We start from the raw sequence: 19,748 nt of genomic DNA on the forward strand, positions 1-19,748 counted from the left end.
TAAAAAAGAGTTAGCAACTCTTCCACTCGATCCATCAATAGTTTCAACACGTTTTCTCAATGGGGATTAGATTTTGTTGGAGAGATTCACCTGACTTCAAGTAATCATCATAGATGGATCCTCACTGCAACAGACTACTTTACTAAATGGGTGGAAGCAATTCCAGTCAAAAATGCTACTGATTCAGTAGTAATTAAGTTTATTAAGGAGAATATCTTATCTAGATTTGGTTGCCAAAATCAAATTGTCATTGATAACGTAGCAGCTTTTTCTAGTGTTAAAATGATTGACTTTTGCCAAAAATATCAGATTTTGTTACATCATTCAACTCCATACTACCCTCAAGGTAATGGCCTTGCAGAGTCATCAAATAAAATTCTGGTAAAGGTAATCAAAAAGACTCTAGCTGATCAGAAGGAGAGCTAGGATTCACCTTTGATTTATGCAGTATGGGAAAACAAAATTTCTCCAACGAGATCAACAGGAAAATCTCCATTTCAATTAGTCTATGGGAAAGATGCAATCTTCCCTACCAATTTTGCCTTCCCTATTTTAAAATTCCTGCAGGATTCAAGAGATGAACCTCATGATTTTTCGAGAAGAATAAATCAGATTATTGAATTTAATGAAAACAGAGATGAAGTTCAACACAAATTGAAGAAATATCAGAATAACATGAAGGCCCTGTTTGACAGAAGAGCCGGGAAAGGGACTTTAAGGAAGGTGATATAGTTCTAAGATGGGATACCAGGAGAGAAGAGAAAGGAAATCATGGAAAATATGATAATCTATGGTTTGGACCTTTATTAAATGCTGAAGTGAAGGGTAACAACACTTTTGTGTTGCAGAATCTTGAGAGGCTATATTCCACTTATCCTCTAAATGGAAGTTTTCTCAAACATTACATTCAATACTAAGAAGTTGAAATAGTTTTCATTGTAAATACTTTGGATTTATTTTACTTTTCAAGATGTCAGTGTGATGTTTTTACAGCAAGGACTCCATAGCCCGAGGAGAAGGCACATGGATCTGCACGTTCTCTTCATTCTACAAGAGAAGCAGTCCCCAAATGGAGCCAATGTTGTAGCATTTTTTTTGTTTTGATAAGATAGAATATTTGAAAAAATGTTAAGTTAGGATATGGACATAACAATATTGAATAATTTTTTTTTTCAAAATATCTTGATGATGATGTCCATATCAAAGAAAATGTTATGTTAGATGTCCTAAAAAATCAAGACAAAAAGAAAATGTTAGGTTAGAAAGAAAAGAAAGCAAATAAACTCTAAAAGTGAGCAAGTGCAAATGCCACTACTATTTTTCTACAAAATAATGGTTGTGTGTAGCTTGTCATAAATGCCACAACCCATGACAGTCAAATAGTCTAATATTAACTGCTTCATGCTTTAAATTTGATGTTATAATTAGAGAATAAAGATCTCTCCAAACTATTTAATCTTGGCAGATTAGTAGTCAGGTAGAAAATAATAAGGTATTCATCAGTTTAATCTGAGCCCTTGGATGTTATAGGGTTAGAATTAGATAGTTTACATTTTAAAATAAACAGAAATGAAAATGGTTTGCTAGCTTAAATACACCAATTAAGTGAAGAAAAAATGATAGGGTAAGCAATGGGTAAGTAGAATAAAGATTGCATAAGTATGATAATTCATTGGACAAAATGTACATTTATCATGTTTTACCATATGTTTCTATGTCCATGAGGCAATTACACAAAGCAAATGAAGGTCTACAACATAGATTAATTAACTTCCGTCATCCCCATTCATCCCTCTGTTTACTAATTTCCTCTTCCCACCTTCATACAGTTCATTTTCCATAAAAAAAAAAACCCTTTTCCTAAGGTTAAAATCCTTTTTGCCTAGGAAAAGTGAAAACGCCATGCTAAATCCCCTTTTACCCAAAAAACCCACAAAAATATGTTTAGCCTAAGTATTGATGTATATATGTGAAAAGAAAATAACTCATGAAAAGGCATTATACTTAGTGTATTTCCCCTTTCTGCTCATATCTCATATTGACGCTAACTTAATGTATTAAACCCTTAAAAGTCCTTTCCCTATATATTAACTCCCTTTATTAACATATCCCGAAACCATTAGTTTTATTATAAAACTATGTATTCAATAAAACATCGCATATCAGCAGATCACAAGCCTTTCAACATGAATTCACTCTCGTCCGCATTGTGATATGCGATGTGGAATGGACCCGGACCCGATGCAAGTTATTTCAAAATTCATTTCCATTTCGCATCCATCCCTCATCACATGTCCCGGATGAAACAATATCCCTCCTCCATTGCGATCTGCGATATGCGATAGGAACCCGACCCGATCGCATTATTATCTATGATTTATTTTCTGCATCGCGTCTGACCCCTATCGCATTCCTTTGCGATGGGCCTTCCTTCGCTAAACTGTGATTCCGATATGTGATGAACCTAGGCCCGACATCACTTATCCGCCCAAATTCATATTATTTCAAGTCTGCCATACCATGTTTTGCAAAGAATTTCTTTGCTAAAATGTTTTTATGATTTAAATGAAGAATTAACCTTAACCTATATTTAACCATAAAAACCCGTTAATCTTAGCCTTTGACCCATAATAAAGCCCATACCACCATAATTAATAGTTGGGCCCCTCCATGCTGCTCTTTCGCTCCACCACCGTCCAATCACGTGCATTCAAATCCAACGAACCTCAGCAATTTCAGGTTGCCTCACTATCCAAGCATTACCCACCTGAAAAGCGGTATTCCACTAACCTCCCCTTGCTACGTGTCAGGTTCAGATTGTATCAGGTGACCCCTCCCAAAACCGCCCATGCCTCATAAGTGGTGCGATGAAAACAAAAACTACCTCCTGCATAATGACAAAATGACCATTGTTCACTTTGCCCCATATTTCAAAAAGAAAGTTGTTTTTCCATTTAAACGAAAAAATCAACATTTTGGATTTGTTTTGCCCGTTTACACATTGAAGCCTCCATAAGCCTCTGCGACCAATAAAACCATTGTTTTACCTTCCGATACACTCTTCACTCCTTCCAATATCCTTTCGAGCTCAATAAAGCCATTGATGTCCTTCTCTGTCACCTATGTTTTCTTAGCAATTTTTGTGTTTTGCGGGTAAAAACTTGTTAGGCCCCTATGCTACTAGTGTAACCCCTTATTGTTATTAGTATAACCCACTTATTATATTGATGTACCCATGTAGTGCCCATATTGTTACTATTGTGCCCCATAGAAGCCCACTATTGTTATTATTGTGCCCTTACATTATTATTGTTATGTCGGCTCTGATTATGTTATGACCCCTTAGACTCCTATATATAGAAATGAGGTCTTTTCCTTTGTATCATCAAAGAATTGTTCATTTATGTAATGTAAAGGAGGTTTCCCCCTCGAAGAGGCTGAATTCTAAGGTGTTGATCTATCTTTTCTATCTTTTCTTGAGCTGGTTTCATAACATTTGGTATCGGAGCTTTGGATTCTAGGGTTTCGCTGCTCCAAACAGGTCATCATGGAATTTTCGCTATAACTTTGTTTCTGTGACGTTTTAGAAGTCACAAGAACAACCCATTTGAGAAGCAATTGCGCTGAACCTTGGGTCCGAATTTCAGAGCTTTTCGCGCTATATTTACGGAGTTATGATCTGAGGAAGTTGGTCTTTTTGCAGACTCCTGAATTACATTCCAAACAGGTGACCTGGGGAAAATAGTCATAACTTTCTCTCTGAGCATTGGATTGAAATTTCGTAAGAAGGTACAGAAAGAGGACGGACTGTTGTTTCTTGTACATCGTTTTCAGAGCCAAAGGTTGAAAAATCGACACGTGGCACTTCATACAAGTTCGCTCTTCTGGAAAGGTCTATAATCAGGTCATCTTGGGAGATTGTGCATAACTTTTTTTGGAGAATCCAATTTGGATCAGACTGGTGACATTGGAAAGAGGAAACAAAGGGCTACTACAGGTTGTAATTTCAGAACTTAAATATCCGCAAGTACAGAGTTACAATCGTTTCAAGATCGAGGTTCTAAAATCAAGAAAAAGCAAGATGAGGAAGTTTGATGGTAAGGATCCGGTAAATTGGATACTTCAGATGGAGCAATATTTTGATCTACATGGTGTACCACTATTACAAAAGGTATGTATTGCATCTTCATATTTAGAGCCAGATCAATTTTTATGGTATAAAGAGCTTTGTTCTCGTAAACAACTTGTTAGATGGTCAATTCTCACGGAGGAAATGATAGCACATTATGAGGATACAAAGAGCAACACCTTCTTTAGAGCAACACCACAACAATTGGAAAGAGTAAAAGGGCTTTGTGACATATTTGAAAGTAAAATTATGGCAAAAAGGAAGTCTAACCCTCACAACTTTAAAGATGGACGTGTCGTTTCTCCTAGCCTTCCACAACCTACAAGGGTTACACCACAACAATTGGAAGAAAAAAGAGAAAAAGGGCTTTGTTACAATTGTGACAGTAAATGCACTAAAGGTCATAAGTGCTCTGAAGAAATTAATTTACATAGAGTATGAAGAGGAGGAAGAAAAGGATCAAGAAACATCAAAAGAAGAGGATATATGCCAGGACCCGACCCCAGAGAAAGAAGAAATGAATCAGAACATATCTTGTAAAATATTGGCAAGAATGACCACTCCTCAAACTCTCAAGATAGAAGGACATATCAAGAAGAAAAAGGTGCAAGAAGTGAAAGATCACATCAAGAAAGAAGAAATGAATCCAGCCATATATTGTAATTCACTGGTCGGAATTACCACTCCTCAAACTATCAAGATAGAAGGAAATATCAAGAAGAAAAATGTTCAAGAAGTGAAATATCACATCGAGTGTCAAGAAATGAATCCGACCATATCTTGTAAAGGATTGGAAGAAATTACCACTCCTCAAACTCTAAAGATAGAAGGGCATATCAAGAAGAAAAAGGTTCAAGTAGTGAAAGATCACATCGAGCATCAACAAAAAGTTCTCCAACTTTTAAAGGATAACGCCACTTCGGTGCAAAATCAAATGAAACAACAGGCACTTAAAAAATGGCGACCTTACCGAATGGGAAGACTCTTCAAGGATGAGGATGTGGAAGCATTGTTTTGTGCTATTTATATTATCCAACCAGATTGGATAAACGAAGCAAGGGATGAATTGAAGAAGGACGAAGAAGTATGGCCACTTATTCAAAAGCTGCAAAATATCCCAATTCAAACAATATTGCCAGAAATTAAAGAGGAAGGAAGAATCATATTGGAACCTGGAGCAGTCATAGAAACAAGAACCCGACAGTAATGAAATCGATCAATTTCAGAGTATCTCATCAAGTGGAAGAAATTACCCACTAAATATTCCACATGGGAGGACAAGAATTTTATACAGAAGCATCAAGAACTACTCAAGCGTTGAGGACAATGCTTTTTGAAGTAGAGGGGCATGTTAGGCCCCTATACTACTAGTGTAACCCCTTATTGTTATTAGTATAACCCACTTATTATATTGATGTACCCATGTAATGACCATATTGTTACTATTGTGCCCCATAAAAGCCCACTATTGTTATTATTGTGCCCTTACATTATTATTGTTATGTCGGCTCTGATTATGTTATGACCCCTTAGACTCCTATATATAGAAAGGAGGTCTTTTCATTTGTATCATCAAAGAATTGTTCATTTATGTAATGTAAAGGAGGTTGCCCCCTCGAAGACACTGAATTCTAAGGCATTGATCTATCTTTTCTATCTTTTCTTGAGCTGGTTTCATAACAAAACTCCTGTTCCAGGCTTACAAAGAAAAATCCTGCATATAGTTTGAAAACGAAGACGAAGATCTTAATATTGAAAAGCACAGTAAAAACCTGAAATGCACAGTAAAGTTCAAAAGGAACACAGTAACGGTTACTCAGCAGGGTCAAAGGATATTCACAGAGTTTAAAGAGTATCAGATGAAAGATCAGATGAAGGAATCAACCATTGTAAAGGATACAAACAATCAAGTATCTTAAAGGGAAAAATATCAAACAACAAAGCTAGCACAACCTGAATAAAAGGGACATTAAGAAGTAGTTCAATAGTTGCCCCTATCTTCTTGCATGAAGATCTTTCCTTTCCTAAAATAAATCTTAATCAATTTTATAATATTTCTTAGTTTCATTATTGTCTAAATAACTCTCTTCTCGAGTTGTTATATGTTCAATGTTCAAGCCTCAGGGTTCATTACTTGTTATGCCGTGACTGTTCATTCTACATTGAACCTAGTTTCACCTTTGAAGGAAGATTTTCTAGACACTTGGTGTACTCAGTCTTTTTGGAACCTTAATACAAAGCAGAGGATTCTGAATTTGGTTTTACACAGTTTGTGTCATCCTGTAAGTTTTTCTAGTTATCAATCATTATGTTTTTCTTCATATGCTTATGAATTATAGAGATATCTAGGTAGGAGTAATTGGGTCTCAATTTATTCTTATAAACTCCTGAAGTGATCATCTATTAACAGAATGGATTAATGAACTGTCTATTTAGATAATCCCCTCTAATCAATAAATCACCAACATCTTTTGTAAGCTTAAGTATATTGCCTTGAATCTTTGGAACGTAGTTTTGAAGGTTTTCATACTTATGGTTGTTCTGTTTTACAGTCTGGAAACTATGATAATCATATTATTGTCTGTCTTCTTCTCACCACTATTTGATCTATATCATTATGTAAAGCTTTATAGCAGCCCTTTGCTGAGATATTAATATTATCCAAAGGATTAAGTGTTTCAATTCTACATCTGTCTTCATTCACTGGTCTTCTAACTCATGTGGATTTTTTGAAATGTGAAGAAGATATAAAAATGTGTCTACCAAAAAAGTCCAATCAACTACATCTTTAGTAAATTCAAAGCAGTAATGGATGAAACAATCATGAAAATCATGAAAGGATTCATCAAGTGATTTTTGAAAGTTTAAAATTTTCTTATTAATAGCTTTACGATCATATAAATTGAAAGCACGACATGACTCTGTGAAAAGTTGATCAAAAGAATGAATGGAGTCTTTAGAAAATGTGTTACACCATTCTCACACGTGCCCTTCAAACATCAGAATGAAAAACCTATAGCAAACATCCTCAAAGTGGATATTGTGCTTTGTGATGAAATCAAGAAAATATGTGGTATGTTCAAATAAGGATTTTTTTCCCTTGCCATTAAATTTCATATTAGAAATGTCATCAATAATTGTCACTGACACTTTTAGATTTGGGTGTCTAGAGAAACATGTTAGGGTTATGATTTGCTAAGAAGTCATTAAATGAGTGCAGAAACTCAAAACAGAATTCAAGGGCCCATTTTATCATCTATTCCTCCTTCTAGCACTAGAAATATTGATCGTGTTGGACCTGCCAACATTTAGGGCATCTCCTCAACATGAAGTCCCAACTAGATCTCACGTTGTTTGGAGTAGGATTCTGAGCAGTGGGTGGTAATTTTATGCCTTCAATGCGAAAACGCTTAGAGGAAATATGATAACTTTAGGTGAGAGCAAGTATGTGACCCTGTAGAGATTCAAGTGCAATGCATGAATGTTCCAACACACAAAGGGGAAAGGAAGTGAACCCCTTGGAAGCCTATAATAGTATGCAACCTAAAAGGAACACACAAGCGGGGTGAAATCACAAGATAAGATGTGGAATAGTCCACAAGTTAAAGTCATAAACTAACACAACAACATACATCCAACAAGATTCATACAAAAGAAAATGATATAATTCATAAGCATAAGCATAAGTTAAATAACATATTTTGAAAATATAACAAGAATAGTCCTACTATATTCACAACATATGCATGAAAGCGTGTTGGCTCTGATTTTATTATTACAAGTGAAAGTTCCATTCATACATACACCATTGATTACCGCAAGCCCCAACAGTGGAACATTACGGTCAAGAATACAAGCTCCTCAAAAGAAATATACTCACTCTACGCTACGAAGAAGCCAATGCTTGATGGGCCTCTAAATTAGACATAAATTAAGGCCCATGCCTCTAAATTAAACAATAACTTAAGGCCTATGACCACCCTTTAGCACATTAAACCTCTCTTTTTGCATTATATAATTTATTTTTAACTTTAATATATTCATTAGGAAGGTTTATGAATAATTGGGTATTTGTGCCTAATATTACTTCTTTTTGTGGAATATTATGGGAATATTGGGTAGATGGTCAAAATTTGAAGGAGCAGATCATCTAGGGACTTGTTCCCTACTAATGGAGGATCAGTAATAAACAATAAGTCAACAAGATATTATGGAATTATGGCATAAATGGTGGAACTCCAATGATTGAGAAAATCAAGGAATGTGTTCCAACAATCAAAGGGACTAGATCCACCAATCAAGAGATTTTGGTGGGGAAGCTTCCTCATTCACGGGGAATGATTCCTGATCAATTTGTATAAGTACCAAGTCAAAATTTCCCTCTAGGGGACTTTTTTCTTGGATATTCAGGCTTTTAGATTTTGATTAGTGTTATGATGTAGAGAGATTGTAGTTTTGCAGCTCCATTGTATTTTCTGGCAGAGATGTAATTCTTTTGATGAAAATAATGAAGATTGGTGTCATATTCAACTTCTAGATGTTGTTCTCCTCCATAGGTCTCTGAGTTTCCTTGGGCTTGGCCATCCTAGGAACCTCAATGCCCTTTTTGTATCATTGCCTTTCCTTCTTTTTATTGCTTATTCACATGCATCTCTAGTTCTTATGTTTTTCTATTTTTGCATTTAGTGTCTTGTTGTAGGATTGATTTAATGGTTAAGTGATAAAAATAGAGATTGAGTTGTCCATGCAGTTAGGATAGGATTTGGTTCATAAAAGAGGAAAGAATGTAATGACAAAGAGCTTAGATGAGCTGAGATAGGGTTTGAGATTGAAACAAAGGTCAGGAAAGCTATTGTAATGGAGCCGAGAGGGCCAAGACCCTGTAATTTCCATTTTGTTGAATAATTGATTGAAGTGTGGTGCGGACGCACTGTTCTGGTGTAGGAATTCATTTGTCTCTGTGTATCGGCATTCTGGACCTTAATCGGGTGTTTTTCTCTGTTTATGTGTTTTATTGGTAAAATCACAGTCGATTAGCGTTAAGATTTAGCACTAAGATTTAGTGCTAAACCCTTGGTTAAACGTCTTTCCTTAGGTGCTCTATCGATTAGCATTAAGAGTTAACACTGAGATTTAGCGTTAAACCCTTGGTTAAGCATATTTCTTTAAGTTTCGTATCGATTAGCGTTAAGAGTTAACCTTGAGATTAAGCGCTAAACCCTTAGTTAAATGTCTTTTCCTTAAGTTCTGTATTGAGCACATGGGCCATTTTCCAAGGATTGTAAGTGGTATCTAGCACGCCCTAATGGTGGAAAGTAGTATTCAGAAATTTCACATGATTACCCTTAGTGAGCGACATGTCACATAAGAAAATAACTTTTCTCGCGTGCTTTTAGAGTATTAATGGTCGTGCAAGATTTCACATGAGATTGCATGACAGTAGTTCGATTGGACAGGTCACATCAATGGTGGAGATCAGACTTGCTAGTTGGTGGGTGAGTTGTGCGATAGCCATTGGATCGGATGGGTCAATCCGATGGTAATCACGTCGTAAGCTACACGCAATTTAATCTAATTTCAAACGCGATGTTTTATGGACTTTGATTTAATCCAGTTGAATTTTGGATCAATCATAGTTGTTCGTTATGAAAGGACGAGATCCGACGGTAATCGCATCGGAAGATGCATGTGATTTAATATAGATTTTGGATGCGATAAAGTTTTGAATATGATTAAATTTATTTGGGATCCAGGCATAATGTCAAAAAGCTGAGAAACACGATATCAGTTGGATTTGGTGAAGTGAGATGAACAGCGAGGATTGAAGCGCTTGATAAAGTCAGGTAAGAGGGACCCTCTAGATGAAAATCCATGTACAAATTCTGTTTGTGTGCACTGATTGGTTACAAAGCTAAACCATAGTCGAATTACACCCTACCACCTCATTTTCGTTAAGACAAAATGACAAAAGAAAAACAAAGTGATTTTATTCATTTACATGCACAGCAGTAGAAGGTTTGATGGTTCGAATCTGCATGCTTAGGACAATAGGATTGCATAGATGTTAACTTAGAATTCTTTTGCAGCAAAACCTCTTAGGAGTTAGTTAGAAAATGATGTGTTTTAGCATTTGATTTCATTATCTTTCCTTGTACTTTATTTCTTGCAATAAGTTAAGGTTCCATTTCAAGCATTTCATCTTATGCAATTAGTTTAGGATTTGACTTCAGTACATGCACTCCATTACGTCATGACAGCAAAGGAAGGACACATTGTATGTTGCACATATAGTGCCAATACCTCTTAAGTTTGTACGAACCCCGGGTTGATATTTAAAGTTGGTAGCCTTGGGAGTTATAGCATTCTTATTGCAATACAGAGGCTCAGCACTTTTTGGCACCATTGCTGGGGAGGTGTCAAAGTATGCATTTTTTTCTTCCCTAATTGATTCATTTCTTTTTACTTTTTGAAAAAACAAAAAAAATTAGTTGCATTAGGCATATTTAATTTCAATAGTAGAAAATTGCATTGCATTATAGTTTTCATTCAATCATAAAAATAAAAACAAAGAAATTCTCCAACACCAACCCACCCCCCATTTGATTACATGGTGCAGTAAGAGCCATATCACAATCCACTTTTGCAATTAGAAGAAGAAGAAGATGACAAAGAATGGAGAAGAAATTGATGGCGATGATGACAATGAGAAAAATCCTATTGGATTTCCCATTCAAGATACTGATGGAAGTGTACATGAAAAAAATCCCTCCCTCTTTTCTTCCAAAATTTCATGGTCTATGGTCAGAGGATCCGGAAACATTTCTCTTTGAATTTGAGATTATTTGTAGATCTTGTGGTTACTTATTAAAAGCACAAAATTGAGATTGTTTCCAGCAAATTTGAAGCATAGATCTCTTAGATGGTTCATGAGTTTAGGGACTAATTCAATAAGATCATGGAATGATATGCAAAAGATATTCCTAGAAAAATATAAAGATCATGATCTCAAAGAAGAAATATTTAGAATGAATCAATGAGAATATGAGAGTCTAGAGGATCTAGTAGAGAGGTTCATGTATAATATTAAGAGGGAAAAGCTACACCATTTAGGATCCAACACACTAAAAGCCCTCTCACTTAGAACAATTAGGGATGAATGCATTGATCTCCTTAATATCATGAGTAGAGGTGATGTATGTCAATTTTTTTCATTTGAGGAAATTTGTGAAACATGAAAACACATATCAAGAGGAAAGAAAGAGTAGGTAAATCAACATCAAGATTGGTAAGTCAAGCTAGACCTAGAAATTTGTTTGATGATTTTAAAATAGAAATTCTTAGCAGTCTAACAAAACAAGTAGAAATGTTAAGAATACAATATGAAGGAAAGGAAAATGCTGATATTTGTCTTGCAGAATCACAGGATGTTAAATATTTTGCATCATTACCAAGGTTGAAGGAAGTTCAACAAGAGAACAATGGAGCAAGTCAATGCCAATGCAACAATGCTATATAGCTCCAAGAGGACCATGGGAGCCTATTCAGCCTAATATGACGCAAGAGCCTAATTCCCAATTTCAACGTTATGCATATCCACCTCAAAGTAATTGGAACACACATTTTCCTTGGCAACATTGGCCATCTCAACCTCAAAACCAATCTTCGCAACAAGGTTGGCAAGGAACTTATGGGAACCATCCAAAATATCCTCAATATCCTCTATGTTTTCCTCAATATCCTCCATACCAAACTCCATGGTATGCTTACCATTCACCTCCACCACATCCACATCCATCCCAAATATACACTCCCACTCAAATATCTATACCATCATTTCCAAACCCACACATTGAAGTAGCTCAGCCCACTTATAATGTTGAGATACAACACTTCCAAACATCTCCTCTTGAGATCAATGGTATTCGCCATAACTCAGGAAGATTATTGCAAAAAATAGATTCTCTTGATATCCTCGAAGGAAAACATGTAGAAGAAGAAGATTCAAAAGATAAGATCAAAGAACCATTGGCTACATTTGATGAAGAGTAGAAAACAAAATCAGAGAATGAGAAATCTCCCTCATGGTTATCATCAAACCCTCCATGTGTTCAAGAGAATAATTAGAAAAAAGAGGAAGATTTGAAGGTCATGAAAGAAGAAGACATCCAAGATGGTCCAAATCAACAAATGGACCAAGGATATCACAACTACATTGAAATATGGTTCCAGACAGTCACTAAGTTGCAACGTCACTCTCTTCCTCGACTATGCTTGATCCTTTAAAAGTCAAATCATTTGGTCTCTGAAATCTAGTTACATGTCAAAGTTTACACTTCAAGCCTCCACATCATTTTGTCTGTGATCTTGATCTGCACATGGCTCCATTGGAAGTATTCTTATACTTGAAAGTGATTTTGTTCTTCAAGTAGGGTAGGGTAGAAAAAAAGAGAGTAAAAAATGAAAATAAGAGAAAAAAATAGAAATCTCAATTGAAAACCTACTCTAAGGTGCATCAGATGGGCTCATTGATTGAAAACCTCCATGAGGCAATCAGTCGGTTGGGAAAAAATTAAAGAGGTAAAAAGAAAAGATCCCAGGTGAAAACCTCCTTTGAGGCGCCTAGGCAGACCTACTAGTTGAAAACCTCATTGAGGCAGCTAGTAGGCCTAGAAAAAAAAAGAATAAAAGAAATCCTTGCTCCATGCATCTCTTTGATAAATGCATGTACTCTCCAACATCTGCAAGCAACAAGAACAAGTAACTTGGTCAAGCCTAGTCAAAAGAGGTCAAATTTTAACTTTCTCCTCCTTTGCTCAAATGCTCCAACAAGGCCAAGTGTTATCAGGAAATCTAGTGTCTATGCAGAGCTACTAGTCCCACTAAGGCTGGTAGCTACCTTAGAAACAAACAAGCTAAAACTACATTCGTTTTCCTTTATGAGAAATAGATAATAGGGGAATAAAGGAGACCAACCTCTATCTTGCGCTCAGTTCCTTGCTTGATTCCCTTCCCTTCTAATAGATCTTTTCCACTCGCTTCCTCATCTACCCAGCTTCAAAGAGCACTTGTAGAATCAAAGCAACATAACACTATCCAAGAACATAGATCTATTATCATAAAAAATATAGGACCAGATATATATTGACCACACAAATGCATATATCATCAATCATACAAGAATGTGGAGGAAAACTTGAATAGATTTATTAATAATCAAGAATAGTAAAGAGGATTACAACCAATTTTTCTGACCCAACATCATCATCTCAGCAAGAAAGCCCTTCTTCACCTCATGAAAAGCTTAGATCACCCAACACTATGATGTTGCACCAAGAAACCAGCAACACTTCCTTACAAGATACAAAATTCCAGCCTCTGGATCTCTGGGATGAGGGATCCACATATAGATGTTTGCAAGGGGGATGAGTTAGCTTTTGAGAATTGATTAGTGTCCTCTCTCTGATAGTTCTTGAATCCACTTGGAGATTCATGATCTCTTACTCATTCCTGGGTGAATGCAGAGAGGCAAGTGTCATAGGAGAAGTTTCTGGAAGATTCCATGATCTTCCACCTTGCAGATTGACCCTGCCATTTGTCCACTCTCACCCATCGCACCCCATAGAAGTGCTTTTCAAGATGCATCGCACGTCTCGTGTGTATTTAGGTGGGATGCAGCGCACTTTGACCATGGAGCAGGTGAGATGGTCCAGTTTTGACCAGTTCTGAGCAATTTTTCATGGAGAACTTCTGGGAGAAGATGTAATCAGTTGACCTTGTTTTTTTAGAGGTTGGAACAACACTTTTAGGGACTTAAAAGCCCTTGGTTTATGGACATTTATGATTGGGGTTGAAGTGCCCAAAAATTTCTATAACAGTTGCCCCCCAAAGCATGAGGTCGTTAGTCTATTGATGTCAGGTGAAATGCTTTATCACGAGGATCTGAAGTTTTTCCAAGCTGGAAGGCGGCCTGTAATAAGATACAATACAATACATTATCTTCATATTATTTTCATGATCTAGCTGAGGTAGGCATTCCCATGCTCAGCTTTATAAATTCATTTTCATGTACATAAGACAGACAATCGTCTGAGTGCAGACTGATGATTCTGGTAGAACAATCATCCCTTAGGTTGGATGACTATTTGTGTAGTAATGATGTACATTTGATGTCTTTATTTTCCTGAATATATATCGCAGCCCGGATGGATGAAACTAGATATGAGGTCTTCAATCTCGTTTGATCTTCACTCAAAGTACAAGTCGATCCATGTGACAGATGTTCTGGAGTTGAACATGGAAAGACATCGCCTGATTACCAGCCAATGATGTAAGCTGTTAACAGGCGCGAGAGGAATCACCGATAATGATGATGACCCTCAATGTACTGCAATACAAGTCACGTGGCATGAATAAGAGACTTGGCATTGAACACCATGCAAAATCTTTCGGTCGAAGGCCATTGATGTAAACCTGTCACCGGAGGTGAGAAACTTGCCATTGAGGCATGCAAGCTTCAAAGTACTAAAAGGGTTGTTCCTAGATCGACCTCTTGGATAATTAGCTGATGTCGACAAGAAGCGATCCGTCATAGGAGGGCCTTAGTGAATCCCACATCAATGACACGGAATGGAGCAAATGATTTTAATGGAGGTGAAAACGATCTGGTGATATAAGGTTCATGGTCGCGGTCATGAACGAATGGAGCGTAAATGTATTGTAGTGGGTGAGACAGGTGAATTCTCTGAGCAACTTCTCTTGAAAATATCAGCGACACTGAAATGATGGATTGGTAGTGTTAACCCCAAATATGGATGGTGTTATGGACCCATGGTGATAGGACCAGTGAATGGAACAACCCAGCCCGACTCGAATGCGGAATGAAAGTGTCATGTTCAAGAGTGACTTGCTACCAATAAAGTTTTTCAAGTTTTCTTCCCAATTTTTCCCCAGTCATTGCTGACCAATACCTCTTTATTTTTGTCAAGCTTGAGGAGGATAACATATGCTTGTTCTATAATTTTCCTTCGGGAAAACCCATCGCTATGTTTTAACGAGCCTAGCAATAGTGAAACTCGTTCTTGTCTGTATGGACAAGTTTGCCGCTATTCGGTTTTAATGAGTTTAACGACAACGATAACTCAGTCCTTTTCAATTTTAGAGAGTCTGAAAAAGGGACGTAAAGAAAACTCCAATAATCCTTTTTCGTCATATAATCCCTTCAGTTCGAAAAAGTATAAAACAATACAAAAGGGATGAATTTTCGGTACTTTTAACGAGCCGAACAAGACAAGCACTTGATCTTTTTGTGTAATGATCCCTCAAGTCCAAAAAGATTAAAATATAGAGGGACAACACTTCCAGTCCCTTTAACGAGCTGGAGAGGCCAATGGCTTGGCAATCTTTTCATATTTTACGAGTCAACTGAAAAGAACTTAAAGGAGACTCGTTTTTTGAAGAACGAGTGATAAATTCGGGTAGCAGCTGATTCCCGGTAAGGTTTGGAAATTTCCAATCATGACAGTGTCACAAGGATGGCTAACAAGATCACTCTTCGCAGCTGTTCCTCAAAAAGGGTAAACAATCAAATGGGGGTGAATGATCGGCTAATACAGAGTGGAGGTGATGATGAGAACACGACCAAGGCTTCAAAGGCCGATGATAATACATTCACGATGGTTATTTACCGGAAATTGGTTCATTTTTTAATGAGCTTAAACTCTTGGGGAATATTTGTTCATTACTTATGTTTATTTTTTAACGAGCTTGAATTATGTGTTAAAACTGCTCGATCCAGTCGTATAATAAGGATATCTCATATAAAAACATCATCTTTTCAAAGCTTTGCCCCACATCCTTTCTTTATGGAAGTTAGGAAACGACCAATCCTACGAGTTTAAAGGGTTAGAGGACCTACAAATTTAAAAAAAATAAATGGTCGTTCTTCGCTTGCATGCCAAAAGGTTTGCATGCCCCTAGGTATAGTGAAGTAGAGTTTCCAGGTTACCCCTCAATTTGCAGACAAAACAATTTTTTTATCGCGAAAGGCCTGCCTTTTCCAGGTTACCCCTCAATTTGCAGACAAAACATTTGTTCTATCGAGAAAGGCATACTTTCTAACAGAGGTATCTTATTCTGGTCTAACCCCATTTTCCTAAATGGACGGGTGTGTCAACCAGTCATATATCCTTTGCGGAAACCTACCCTATACCCAAGGTTTTCCTGTCGAAACAGGCCAGGGTGCATGCCCCCTCGGTTTCAGTCATATCCTCTGAATCACTCGCGCTCATCAGGAGGATGGACTGGGGATTGATGAGACATTCCTTGTGTGAAAAGACCACTCAAGGATGGTATATGACTATTTTCTATGTGTGAACCTAGGAATGAAAGTTGGTCTACGAGCTTGACCACTCTTCCTTCATGCGGAAAACACATTACTCTAAAGAGTGAGGAGACAATGGCTCCCATGCAATAAATATAGTCTTGTCCAAGGAGTAGATTATAATCCAAGGGTCCTTGGACTACCATTACGTTCATGTGAATGGTTTTCCTTCTCAATGTTATCGGCACATTGGGAAGGATCCCTAATGGTCGACTGGTTCCTTTGTCAAATCCTGTTAGATTTCTCATCTCAGGCAAAAGTGATGGTGAACCAAGCGCTTTCCAAGAAGTTGAGGAAAGGATACTCGCAGAAGCCCCTTCATCTATGATGGTACTGGCCATGACCATTCTATATATTTGAGCAATGATTCGAAATGGTACACTAGCCGGTAAACGAGGTCTGCCTAGTAGATTCCAATTGAAGGAAACAACCAGGTTGCTTTGAGGTGGGACCGAATAGACGGCCGGATATGACTTTGACGAACTTCCTTCCTGCAGTAAAGGAATGGGTAGACTGCCCCCATGTTCATCGAAGTCTGTGCTTACGAAGAGAATTTGAATGGTGTCGTTCTTGTTCTCTTCGGTGACTATATCATCTGAAGATGGATCCTTTGAAGGCAAGACCGGGTCAACTGCCACCTCGACCTTTTGACTTTCGTCTGGTGTGGATTCAGATGGTTTATCTTCAATGATAGACGCTTCAGCTGACCACGAGGGCGTGTCAGCCGGATTTTGAACTAGTGACGGACTTGGCAAGAGCTTCTTATATCCAGGAGGAAGTCGTAACGGTGAAACCGGACGGTCGTCCAAAACTCTTTTAGCCTCATCTAAGAAGGGAAAACGGTGGATGGCGTGATCGCCTTCACAGAGTTTACAAGGAAATTTACGTCTTCCCTTTTGTCCAGGGGCTTCACTTTCACTAGTTGACGGTGTACTTTCAACATGATCATTAGAGGTTGATGACACCAGATTGTGCAAACGAGGAGACTAGTCCCTTAAGATCCGAGGGATGCAAGGACAATCTCGATGATAGGGGTCTCCTTTGCAAATGACACATGGAGATTTATACCTAGACGGTGCAGTGTGTGGATTTTCGCTAGACGATGCTTGGTTGCCCCTTTTTGCCTTTGGCTCCTTCTTCTTCTTCTCTTTCTTCTTCTTCTCCTTCTTCTTCTTGGTTACTTGATTTTTGGCTTTACCAGCTTCATCAAGCGAAGAGGAAGGAGGAGAGGAAGAATTGGACGAAGTAGAGGGTTGGGGGCTAACTCTGGTATCGTTTAGTTGTTGACTTGATTGTTCAAGAATCACGGTGTTCTGAACGACAAAAGTTTGGAAGAGCCATACGGGCAAGCCGATTGTCAATCCTGGAAGCGACAATGTGGCCATATGGGGTGCACCAACATCTCCCCAAGAGGAGAAAGGACTAGGATTTCCCCCAAGGGGAACTCCTTAGTTGGTGGACTCCATTTTTCTCAACCTAGGACCAACGTAGGAAAGGTGATATTTATTCCAATTAAAATAAATTTTAGACGCTTTGACACAACTTGTTTTTTCAATTTTTAAGAGTAGAGAAAAAACAAAAGATGACTCTAGTCGCCTTCGATTTTTAGTGAGCTTTAAGTGATAAGTGCTCAGATGGACCTTTTCCTTTAAGGAGTCTGAAAAGGAATGAAAGAGACTGCTCTGGAAATCTAGATAGAGGAATTACCAAACCAATCGCAAAACTGTTGAATACTTTTTATGGTATGGCAGTCAATCTTCCCGAATGTTGTGTTCAGTGCATTCCGATCGATAGGGCGACAGACACGACTTCCTATGGATAAAGGATAAAGCCTATTGTGGTCTCCCAATATATAATCAACGGTACATGGGAGCACAAGTCCGTATTGGCACTTATCATCTCAAAGTGGAGGAATCACCCAACCAACAATGAAAACAACAGTTACCAGGCTTTATGACGCCGGAATACATCTCTAGCCTAGACTTCTAAATGTTGTACGTTAGGTTCCAAAGAGTTTTTAGATTCATTAAATTTATTTTATAGTTGATCTTGCTTAAGAAATTTTCCTTTCAGGTTCACCGTGTGATGTAGATGTAAAATTCCTAAAATGCAATCTAAGATGATAAACAATCATTTAATCTTCTTTTTGCAATGAAAATCCTAGCTACTAAGGAAAGAGAGATGATATTCTTTCAACATAGAGCAGAGAGCACACACTATATGCACTGTCCTAAATCAAACCAACAAACAATCTAAATACAAATGCACATGCATGTATTTGTTTTCAGCCTTCTTAATGTGTGAATGATAAAAAGAAAGCTAAGCGCAAATCTGAATTATTTTTCAAAGCGACATTACTAACAAGTTTTTTTTTCAAGACAAAATGAAGATAATGACGACACTTCGCGATTTGGAATTGAAAAATTTCTTTCGACACTTGAAAAACTACTAATTCAAATCAAATACAAGAGTAACAGTATAATCGACTATCAAGAACAATCAGATTCTCTTCTATGACTAAAAATGACACTTGCGACACTTTCAAATCAAGAAATGATAGTTCACTTACGCTACTTCTTTGTAAAAGAGAACTGAAAATGGCTCAAAATACATAAAAATATTTACAGTTCTTTGCACAATGGATGCGGAATAATGGCAAGGAAGGGGGTTTCAATAGAGGTGTACTGACTGCCGGCAGCAAAACTCCTGAATAGAGCTAAAAAGAGTGAACACAGAAACCAAAATCTAAGAGCAGAAGAGGCCTTGTCTGATCAGCGCACCTGTAACACAGGGAAAAAGAGATGTAGCGCACCTACTACACTCGGGAAGTGCGATGCATGTAGAATCCAAAGAAGAGACAGTGCGATGGTCCAGGGACGAGACTTCAACTGGGTTCCAGGTCACAGTTTGCAGCTCAGTTCAGGGATTTAGGCCGAGCAAGTGGTAATCAGTAAATCAATCATAGGGGTAGATCTAAAGAGGTTACTAGAGCCACCATAAGGGCAATTAGAGAGATTGTAAATCTATTGTTCAATTTATAAACAAAACTCGGAGATAGACTGAAGCAGCATTGATCTACTTTGCACTTACATAGAAAATGCAGTTCGAAGGCTAGCTGGCTTGACTTCAGGCTCCATCTGTAAGTTTATAAAGCAAACAAATGTGAATAAGCAAACAATCTATTCATTCCCCAGTGGAGTCACCATTTTGTTATCGGGAAATCTAGTGTCTATGCAGAGT

The sequence above is a fragment of the Pinus tabuliformis genome, chromosome X (genome assembly GCF_031772625.1).
Source record: "Pinus tabuliformis cultivar Carrire ecotype Pingquan chromosome X, CPIR1, whole genome shotgun sequence".
Taxonomy (NCBI): Eukaryota; Viridiplantae; Streptophyta; class Pinopsida; order Pinales; family Pinaceae; genus Pinus; species Pinus tabuliformis.